The sequence below is a fragment of the Gopherus flavomarginatus genome, chromosome 15, assembly GCF_025201925.1.
Source record: "Gopherus flavomarginatus isolate rGopFla2 chromosome 15, rGopFla2.mat.asm, whole genome shotgun sequence".
Lineage (NCBI taxonomy): Eukaryota > Metazoa > Chordata > Testudines > Testudinidae > Gopherus > Gopherus flavomarginatus.
This window is the reverse complement of record NC_066631.1, coordinates 5,478,123-5,490,030: the sequence shown is the minus strand read 5'-3', so window position 1 is coordinate 5,490,030 and position 11,908 is coordinate 5,478,123.

Below are 11,908 nucleotides of genomic sequence, written 5' to 3'. Positions count from 1 at the left end.
TGTGCTCGTCACCATAGCATGGGAGCAACTCCCACGTTTCAAAACAATTGTGGCTTTTAAACAACCTGCTAAGAAGTCTCTCCCAAAGACACTCCCAGGCTTTGTGTTAGATTGTGGGCAAGCTGCACCCAGGAAGCCATTGAGTTGGGGTCATTTTTGCCTGCTCCAGAGCCAAGGGCAAGCTGCCAAGGACACTGTGCCCCCTACACTCACCAGCCTCACCTGGGCAGGGTCAAACTCCTTGGCTGGCGTGGAACGTAGCATGCTTGGAGGGAGCAGAGCTGTACAAGTGGAGGGGCTTCCTTGGATACCATGGGCCAGTCATAGAATCATAGAAGATTAGGATTGGAAGTGACCTCAGAAGGTCATCTAGTCCAACCCGCTGCTCAAAGCAGGACCAATCCCCAGACAGATTTTTAAAGTCCTAGAAGGGCTTTCAGTAGAGAGCAGAGCACTGGTGCACTAGTAACATGGGGCTGGCATTGCTGTGCAGGCGGGTTGTTGCATTCTGAGCTAATTGGTGTATTTTCATGTCTAGGTGGGATACAGTGAACTCACCAGTCTAGCCAATGCAGGTACGCTGGTGCAAGTGAGATCAGAATCTAGTGCACAGTGCCAAGAGAAAAGGGGTTGTCACTGGTGCCTCCAGTGTACTCAGCTACCTAGTCAGTTTGTGCGGCCTCACAGTCACAAACACACCCCAGGTTGCTAGCGGTCACCAAGGTGGGTTGTGATTTTTTTCTTCAAAGTAACACACTGTAATGCAGGATCACAGCAAAAGAAGGCTTCCCACAGCCATCACTCCTCAGTCCAGGTTCACCCTCTGAGCACCCCCTTGCTTCCTGTTCCTTCCACTTATATCCTCCCCATTACCTTGGTAGCCCAGTGATTACCACCCAGGGGCTCATAATCCCGCAATGGAAACTGTATAATTGGCATCAGTTAAGCCTGGCCTCTTCCCAGCTGCAGCAAACCCAGTTCCCAGGGTGCTACTACCAGCACCCTGTCACAGAGTGTATGTAGAGATAACATTATACCTTGCGCTTCTATAGTAAATGTCTTCCAGAGAAGTCAGCACTTTAGCAATCACCAGGCATAGGGAGGGGAAGGGAGTAGGGTGACCAGATGTCCCAATTTTATAGGGACAGTCCTGCTATTTGGGGCTGTGTCTTATATAGGTGCCTATTATCCCCCACCCCATCCTGATTTTTCACACTTCCTGTTGGGTCACCCTAGAAGGGACTGGTCCCAGCTCACCCTGCAGGCTAGGGGCAACGGTGAGACTAGACCCCAACTCTACCTACCTGCTATGCTACACATATCCATAACCTGACCTGGCACTTGGATAACTGATAGCATCCCACTAAACCTGGAAAAAAAAGTGACAATCAAATGTGCTTTTTGTCATTGATGCTTGTTTCTTTTGTTGCATCTCCCTCAGCTTGGAAAGTGAAATTAGACTGGACTGGGTCAGTTGCTGTTTATAGCGAAGGTACTTGTGGATTCTTGTGCTGTAGCAAAAACAATCGTTAGGTTCTGGTTTCCAACACTGCAAGCATCATCCTCTCCAAACACCCGTGGCTTTATGCTGCATCAGAAAATCCCCCATACAAATAAAGTTATATTAAAAAAGTGTTACCAAGTTTGCAAAGTCAAGCAATGCCAGTTTTATGGTAGTCTGAATCTTCCTTCAGGCCCCTTGTGTGCACGTATTATTATACAGCTTCTAATTACAGATCACACTATTTTCCCCCTGGGACCCCTGCCTTATTCATTACGCAGGAGGGAGGGGTGTTCAAGGAGGAGATAGCTGTTTTGTATTTCTTTTTAGAGTCACTACACATGGCATGGCCCCTCCGTCATTTCCTGCACATCGTTCAAACCCTGCTCTGAATATGCCATTCTTCATTTCCTTTGCCCCAGTGCATGTCACTAGAGTATCTGAATGGGTCACAATCATTCGTGAATTTCTCTTCCCATCTCAGGAGGGATTTTTGGCCCTTTGGAACAGAAACCTGGCTATATTCCTCTCTTTGGGTGCCTTTGCTTCTGACCCTGGTGCCCCTTCTGTTACCCGTCCTCCTTCTCACTTCTTTTCTGTATGCAGCTTAACACTGGAGTTGATCCTGACAGCAAAGCCCCACCTGTGCTGCTCATCACCTACTCACCCCCGTGGACAGTTCAGCCCCCTTCATAAGTGTCCTCGGGGCTGCTCTAACTTCTACTCAGATAGCAGCTCTTTGTGTTTGTTCAGCACCTGGCACAATGGGGTCCAGGTCTGTGATAGGGCTCCTAGGTGCTATGAAAATACAAGCAATAAATAAGAATCCTATCAAAATATCTCGATCTTAGGTACTGATATGGCCCCCACTTATGGCAGTAACTTAACATCTCATAAGTGTTAATGTGTTTATCCTCACACCAAGCCTGTGCAGTAGGGCAGTGCTGTTGTGCCCATATTACAGATGGGGAACTGAATCATACAGCGCAGGAGTGGCAGAAGCTCTCTAAATGTGTGGGGGCCACTGGCACCCAAACTGTGGCCCTGGCTCCCCGTTCCCTTGAGGCCCTGCCCCTGCACTGCCTCTTCCCCTGAGGCCCCACCCCCGTGCTGCCCCCCCCAGAGGCTCCGCTCCCACACCGTTTCTTCTCCCCAAGACCCTACCTCCCATTCATTTCTCTCTGCCCCCTCCCCCCTGTTGCTCACCCTTACAGCCACTAAGAAGTGATGGGACCATGGCCCCCCTAGACTCCCCTGCCCCGCTACAAAGACACTAGGGGTAACATTTTCAAAAGCACCTCAGTGATTTAGGAGATTAAGTCCTATTTTCAAAATGACAGGGTCAGATTTTCAGAGGAGTTTAGGCACCAAAGACACAGATAGGTACCTGGTGCCTCTGTTTTTATTTTTAAAAAAATCAGTTTTGAAAACTGAAAATTGTTACAGAAACCAACATTCTGTTGGTTCACGGGAAATGAAGGATGTGTGTGTGTGTGTGTGTGTGTGTGTGTGTGTGTACGTGCACATGTGTGAGAGGGGAATGACAAATTTTCAACATTTCCAGGGGAAAAAACCCTTGGCGATTTTCAGGCATCTCTCCGTCGAGCTCCCAGAGGCAGAAAGAACCGGAGCCAGCATGGTGGGGCTGACAGTTCGAGGATGCTCGTGAGCAAGATGATATTGTTACAACTGATGAAAAGAATTAAGATTCAATAAGGAAAACCTGACAAGCTTGAGAAGCAAGAGAGGAGGAGGAGGTGGATGCTTGGGTTAATTAGCCTCCTGAAAGCGCTGAAGGCCACAAGGACGGCAGAACTTTGTGAAGGAATTAATTAGAGGTTTGTTTGAAGCTCGGCGTGGTGCCCTAAAGCCCCCCCTTGAAGGCACCCACAGTATCCCAGCACATCACACTGCGCCTGGACTGCTGCCAAGACCCCACACAGCTCAATGTTTGTGTCTTTAAACAGTCAACAAACAGGAGGGGGATTAGAGCTCGGCCCAGCTGAGCGCATGTGTGAAAGCCAGGGAAAGGGGAATTGAAATGGCATCCATGAGGGGAGAGGGGCCAACATAGCAGGTCTAGGCGGCAGCACAGGAAGGGTGGGTGGGGTGTGAGAAGCAGGCTGCATGAGGGCAGGGTGAAGAGCACCCCCCTCCATGATGCCCTTCCCTACTCCATAACAGGGCTGGGATTCCCAGGATAAGATCCATTGCCCCTAAGGGTGGGTATGGGGAAAGTGGCAGCTAGGGGCACTGCAGGAGCATGCTCCCTGAAGGAGCCAGGAACAGGAGAGGCAGGACCTGACCCTTCCTCATTGTCCTGGTAGCCAGCGTTTGTCCAGACATGACCGCTCTGGGAGGAGCCACTAGATGGTGCAGTTACTCATAAACTCACAAATGCTCATTCTTGGTCTGCCAGCACAGCAGAGGCTTGGAAGATGGCTGGACTGGGCTTACTTTTGTGCTGTGGGTTCTCACCGAGGAGATGTGTTGAAGGGCAGGGGTGGTCGCTCTTTGCTATACCTGGAGCCAGGTCTTGGGGCAGAGCTGCTTCCTGGCAATGGAGCATTGGTGCTGGAGCTGAGATTACTGAACCAGAGGGTTGCCTGGGTGCTGTTTGACCACCTCTGTTTAAGGACTGCTCTGGACATTGTAAATAAACCAAGGACACTACGAAAATACCTAGATTCCATGTCACTGATTTCTCCTCCACAGGGGAACTGCCCTGTATTGGCCTGAGTTCTGCTGCTGTTTGGTACTGAGAGTCCTGGAGGTTGGAACAGAGAAAGGATTAAACAAAATATGTTACCAACCCCAGCCACAAGCTAGAGAGCTTCCCCTTCTGTGGAGCATGGAACCCTCCGGGAATGAAACCAGTGGTTGCAAACCCGACAGCCTGAGGTGTCATTTGCACAGAGCTCTTTGCACAGCTCTGACAAGGTCAGAGGGCAGTATAGTGAGTGTAAATGTGATTTTCTCCCACTGTAAGGCCTCTGCTCCCACTCCGCCACTGCCAGAATGGTGTTAAATGGCGCCAATATAAATGAAATTTGTCCTACATTGTTTGCCTTATGGAGATCCCTGTCTTGCAAGGGAGTGATCTATGCAGGGGCAGTTTGGATCAAGATTGAGGAAAAGACCATGTTTTCCTACCCCATGAGTGCAGCTTGGATTTCCTGGGAACAAAATGGTAAAATTTTGTTCAGCCCCAGGAGAGACGATGGGGGAACACTGCAAAGTGCAGCTTTCTAAAGGGGAACCAATTAGAATCATAAAATACCAGGGTTGGAAGGGACCTTGGGAGGTCATCTACTCCAATCTCCTGCTCAAAGCAGGACCACCACCAACTAAATCATCCCAACCAAGGCTTTGTCAAGCCAGGCCTTAAAAACCTCTAATGATGGAGATTCCACCACCTCCCTAGTAACCCATTCCAGTCCTTCACCACCCTCCTAGTGAAATAGTGTTTCCTAATATCCAACCTGAACCTCCCCCACTGCAACTTGAGACCATTGCTCCTTGTTCTGTCATCTGCCACCACTGAGAACAGTCTAGATCCATCCTCTATGGAAGCCCCCTTCAGATAGTTGAAGACTGCTATCAAATCCCCCCTCACTCTTCTCTTCTGTGGACTAAATAACTCCAGTTCCCTCAGCCTCTCCTCGTAAGTCTTGTGCTCCAGCCCCCTGATCATTTTCATTGCCTTCCACTGGACTCTCTTTAATTTGTCCACATCCTTTCTGTAGTGGAGGGCCCAAAACTGAACTCAATACTCCAGGTGTGGCCTCACCAGTGTCAAATAGAGGGGAATAATCACTTCCCTCGATCTGCTGGCAATGCTCCTACTAATGCAGCCCAATATGCCATTGGCCTTCTTGGCAACAAGGACACACTGCTGACTCATATCCAGCTTCTCATCCGCTGTAATCCCCAGCTCCTTTTCTGCAGAACTACTGCTTAGCCAGTCGGTCCCCAGTCTGTAGCAGTTTACGCAATTCCTCTGTCCTAAGTGCAGGACTCTGCACTTGTCCTTGTTGAAGCTCATCAGATTTCTTTTGGCCCAGTCCTCTAATTGTTTTACTTCAAATGAGGCATGAAGACAGCAAAGCTATTGGGTACTGGCACTTTGGTGTTGGCTCAGCATGTCATTCAGTGACTTACTCTGCCGAGGGGGTTGTACAGAAACCTTTCATGCAACCTTTTTTTTGGTTTGGTCTCTTTTCTCTTGCTTTCATCCCGTGACACTCATTGCTTTTATCTGGGCAGATGTTGGCTATCATGCCAACAGAGCACTGAGCTTAGAATATTTTGTATCTGCCTTTGCTGGGGGATGGGGTAGGGTCCCTGGATAGGAGGTTAAGTGTTGTCAAGTTGCCACTCAGGGCTTAAAAGCTATAACCTCTCCCTATCCCACACATCCGGGATATTCAGGGTGTCAGGGTCACAAACGAGGGTAGAACTCTGGCCACTCTTCTCCAGAAGTCCGGCATGGCCCCATCTCCATCTGAAGAATAGAAAATCTCCATTTGCTGTAGCAGATGTCGGTTGTGTGTGGCAGGTGGGCCTGATGTGACTTCCAGAGGGAGGCAGTTGCATGAACACATCTGAAAAAAAAATCTTGTAAGGAAACTGTTTCAATCTATGGCAACCAAACAGCAGGGCCCAGATCCTTCGCTGGTGTACATGGGAATGGCTGTGCTGAAGTCAGGTGGTGGGGGGGCCGAAGGAAGGGCTTGCAGAAGAAATGCTCAAACTATGAAAAATGGAGGGGGGAGCACCACAGAAATTTGTTTCTCTTTTCCAGCTAGTTCTGGCCCATAGCCATTCCTCCAGCTTAGTGGCCACTGTCTGTGGCTGTGTTGTGTGAAGGGAGAATCTGAAGTAACTTCTCTTCAGGGCAACACCATTCCACTAACAAGACTGGGAGCTCTTGGAAGCAAAGACTGCTCTTTCCTATGTATTTGTACAGCACACTGCTCAGTGCAGCCCTGACTCTGATAGGGCTGGTGGGGATTACTACAGTATAAACAGGGAATGATAATCAATCCCGGAACGGCTGATTCACATGAGGCTGCCTGAGAGAAGGAACCCAGGTGATGTTCCCAGACTGTAACAAGGGTGATGTGCCTAGACTGGAAATTCCCAGACGGAGATTTGCTTAGTGAAACAATCCAACTCTGCTGGGTCCTTGGGTGGCAGAGCCAGGAATAAACAAACCCATGTGAGCGTTTACAATGGAAGGGAATAAGCTGGCAACGCGCTTACCTGGATGATGGCGCTGGGCTGCCCTCACAAAGGGAGAGGAGTGAGGAGTCTATTTCCAGTGATCTGCAGAAAACGAATGATAGTGCTACAGAGTATGATGAAATGTTAACAGCTCCAGAGATCGGGGAGAGGGAAACAGAGGCAAACATCTCATATACCAGCACGAACAAGACTTTTTCAAAAGGTGAAGGAGGAAAGAAGAAACTTAGCAATACAGAAGCTGATCAGGGATAAGGGAGCAGCCCCAGACGTTTCCTGAGATATGGTGATTTATTAGGAGAAAAAACAGAGGCAAATCTCCTTTTTTCTTATAGATGAAGGGATATTGCCAGAGTCAGTTGGTTGGGAAGGGAGGGAGATTTCCTTGGGTGAGGCAAGTTGAGCTGAATTTTGGTAGCATCCAAGCCATTGACTATCAAGAGAGCTGAACTCTTGAAGGATTCTATGGTTATTGTACTAAAGGAGTGAGTAGAACCCCTGCTAAGATTGGGCTTGGCCTGGTACCTGCACAGAGACAGTACAAGACCTGTACATGGTACCTGCACAGAGTAACAGACAGCCCTTGCCTCAATGGATAAGACAGACCAAGGGTGGGAGAAAGGAAGTGTTGTTTTTCCTGCTTCGGAGATGAGAAATTAAGTGACTTGATCAAGGTCACTTCACAAGCCTGTGGCAGAGGCAGAAATTGAACCCAGACTCACAGATCAGACCCTGAATGACAAAAGCAGGCTTCTTCCGGCCATGACATTCTACCTGGGCCTCCATAAGCGGGACCTGGAATCTGCGTGTGAGTCTCACACTGCCTCAGCGTGGTCTGAGGGGCCTGCACTTAGGATACAAAGAAAGGCCATGAGGAATTAAGCCCAGGTACTGAGAGTCATTCCAGCAGGGCTGGGTCAAAGAAGGGAATTCGGTAAATGTTCTGGTTTGTGTCTAAAGATAAAGAAATCCTCCATGCTGAAAGGGGGCAGGAATATGTTCAGACTAAGAGATGTGTAAAACATAATGTTAGGTACTTGAAAGTCAGGTCCGTTGCAGCACAGGAAAAATCATATAGCCTGAGCTATAGGGAATGGTGAGAGAAATATGGGAAGAGTATCATTAATTGCACAAGGGTTTGTCAAGACGGTGTAAGCTAGACGTGGTTGAAACTATTCAGAAGAAATTCTTTTCCCTTAGAACCGTGGTTCTCAACTTATGTTATCTGGGCCGCAGGTTGAGAACCACAGAGCGAACCCAACTACCTCCCTCACATATCCCTTTGCCCAGTGCCTCCCACTCAGGGACCCCTTCACAGCAATTCATTTTTAAATTTCTGGAAAAAAAATGCAAAGTTTGGGGAAGATAATTCAGCAATGTTGATTTTTTTCATATTGAAATGATGGGATATTCCCCACTTTCTGATTCTTCCACAATATGGGAAAGAGTGGGAGGAGGGGGAGGACCCACTTGTCCATGCTTGGTGCTTGTTTCCCAACTTCTGCCAGTCAGAAAAGAGTCAGAAAGTGTTGAACATGTTCCTTTCTCTCTGATGGCATTAACACTGTAAAGTGATAGGGTTACTTTTAAGAGTGAAAAGGGGGTTTTCCTCACCTCCATTCTTCCATGTTGTCCAACTGGAAAAAGTTGGGAAATGTAAGAAAGTGTGTGCGGGTCGGGAAGGGGGACACTTTCAAAATTTTCCCTGGGAAAAGTGAAATTTCCCAACAGGATAATTTCAAAAGGGTGTTTTTCTTAGTTGTTATGGAAGATGCAGGTGGAACTCAATGGAGATGCACCCAAGAGGCTCCAAAGAAATTACCTTAAACATCTATCCACTATAGCTGGGTGCCCTATATTCTGTAATTATGCAGCCAAGAAAATTGCCATGAAACCACCTTGTAACTGTGAATTGCGTTCCAGAATTTTCATCTGAAAAATCTCTCTCTCTAATAGTTGTGAAAACTAACTTGGAATGACGAAATGAGTATAACCTCTGCCATGATGTTTGCCTGAGTCTGCAGACAGCCTGAAACAACCACTCCAGAAGACCTGCCCCATGCATCTCATGGAGCCATTTACCCTGAAACCTAAGGATGACAATTTAAAAGACATCTTGTTTATTTTTCTCACTGATGATCAGTTTAGCAGGTACATGCAGCTAATTTCTTTATGCCATGATCTCAAACCATCTCCCACATCTCTCAGTAGCTATACATTCCCTTTGTCATCTACATCACTGGCAAACCTTCCAGCTTCTCCTGACAAGCTGTGACTCTGTCCTGCATGCTTGATACAAAAACCTGCCAAGGATTGAAACCTGAAGAGCAGAGGAAATGGAATGTGATATAAAAATGAACAATGCAAGGAGCAGTAAGTGCCCTGCTGGGGGACTCATGTTTGCACAGAGCCATCCCGCAGTCTTCAGCCTGCTGCTTTAGAGTGCTGCCCACGGCAGGGGACTTGCTCCAGGACTGGGCTGCAGCTTGCTGGAAAAGCACCTGGGTCCTGTGCTGAACTAATCTCAATGCTCTCACTGGGCTTGGGCCCTCTTTAGCTTCACACTTTCAGTTTAGCCAGCAAACATTTCCAAACTGACACTCCTCTTCCCTGGCTTTTGCAATTAATGTCTGTAGAGGGGAGCGGGGAGTTTCTCTGCCAAAGGGAGCTGATCTTCTGCATGCTGAACGAAAGAGAGATTCTTGCTGAGGGAGCTACTCTGGGTTGCTAAGTAAATGCAGGCAAACGTTGTCCCTGTTGTAAATCTTGCTAGATAAATGTGTGGTAAGGCACTAAAAAACTAGCACAAAGTATTACATATTTATCATTTCTCCCTATTTGCTGACATCCCGAGTCCCCATCGGAAATGGAAGTGCATGAAATTAGGGAATCAGGGATTGTGGCATAATATATATTCTCCAGATCTACTAATGGTCTGATGAAATTATGTAAACTACTCCAGCTAGCATCACACATTACCCCAGACAGTTTTCTTCGGTCATTTCTAGGTAAAGGATATTTTGTGAAGCAATTTTACAGTTATTACGATAAACTTCCGAAATGACATTAGAGGTAACAGTACTAAGTAGACTGGGTAAAACATAGCACTTATTCAAATGACTGTATGAAGCTTTTGAGTTCATTAGAGAATGCCAAAATGGCAGAAGCGGGAAAGTAATGGGAAAAGGTGATCTGGACTGGAATTGCAGAAAGACTATGTAAAAACAGAAATAAAGAGCAGCTAGTGATACAAAATAGCTCCTCAGATCTGTTACTGCTGAAATGTGATGTGTTATGGGTCTCATATAATGGTATTTTATGTCTCATGCAGTGAATATTGAGACGGAATTAAGGAAAATATGTATTTTACAAATGAGAGAGACGATGTCTCAGCATTGGCCACAGAAAATATGTTTAGGGTCTGCTCGGCTTGTTGCTAAAAGTGATCTAATGCATCGCGCGAAACAAGAAAAACTTCCAATAGTGTCTGTCTGGTGATGAGAAATGATGAGTATAATACCTGCTGAAATAACTTCCTAGCCAACCCCGGGATGGCTGGATGAATTGTACACTATGCAGACATGTATCACTGCACGAATAAAACAATGAGATAATAAGCAAGTGTTATTGATGGAGACTATTGCTCTCCTTACTTGATCATAACAATTTCCTCTCAATGTAGAAATGAATTCTAGTTGGTAATGTGGTCTCTGGGAGTTGTATTTATTCTGTTTATTGGTATCAAGAACTTATTACTTTGCATAAATTATTCATTTGAATTAGACGCGCTTTTGAGGTTCAGATTATTTGTGTCTGGACGACAAGGGGGTGGGGTATTCTGTGGTTTACACTGCAAAAAAAAATCTTTTTAAAGAAAAAAAAACAAATTGATCTCTGAAGGTGAGGGAATCCAAATCAACTCTGGAGATACAAATGCAGCTCCAGAATCATAATGGATCTATTGGAGCATCATGAATTCCTCATGTTCCAAAAGCACCAGGGCTCCTGGTTACATGCAGATGGTTTGAGGCACTGGCGCTAAGGGAATTGTGCAAAAGTATCTCGTTGACTAGCTTGCCACAAGGATTTGATAGACATGCTGTGCAATGAGACATACAATGTGCTGGAGAGTCTGAATCCTGACCAATAGGAGGAAGATCAAGCAAAAGAGAAGTGACTGAAAAAGTCACTTGGGATGAGATGGTCCATGAGACATCACATCCAGTCTCCTAGGAAACAGGGGCAGTACTGCCAGGAGGGGAAGCACCGGAAAGACAGGTCCTTCCTCAAGTTCAGCTGAGCACTTTGCCCTTCCAGCTGGGAGGAGAAAGGAGGAAAGTGGACTTCAACAGGACTCTGTAAACCGAACTCTCCTCTGTACCTGCTGGGTGTGTGGTTGGTGCGAACGCTCTTCTCGTCCATATGCTAAGACCCTTGTTGTTCCACTACCACAAGAGTGGTCTAGTCCACAAGCTAAGCTTCAGTATGGAGTTCAGCCAGGTGGCCCACAGCTGGCCTCATTCATGGTGGATGCTCTACCACCTGCAGTCATTAAGGCAGCTGCTCTAGTTCAAAGAGGAGTGATTGGCTGGATGCTGGAGTCATTAGGTGGAGTTCACTGGCCGGCATTAAACAGGACATCAGATTAGAGGATCATAACGGTTCCTCCTGGCCTGGGAACTTACGGAGCTGTACATTTGCAACAGAGAGTTACAGCCCGTGGAGACCTCAGCATGCAATGCTTCATATTGATTAGAGACGCCATCCAGAAATGAGCAACCCGGAGAGTTAGGGTTTGTCTGCACTGCAATTCAGACTCGTGGCTGGCCCATGTCAGCTGAGTTGGGCTTGCGGGCTTGGGTTATGGGGCTGTTGAACTGAGGTGTAGACATTCAGGCTCAGGCTGGAGCGTGGGCTCTAGGACCCTCCCCATCTCAGAGCCCAGACTCCAGCCTGAGTGTTGACACTACCATGAAACACTCCCTTACCCTGAGCCCCTTAGCCTGAGGCAGCTGACATGGTCCAGCCGCAGGTCTTTAATTGCAGTGTAGATGCACCCAGAGCGTCTGACATATGTATCTGACTGGCTGTGGCAATGTCAGGCACTTCCCTTTCTTAAATGAAAACTCAAACAAAGTGATCCAAGCAGGAGCTGACACATCA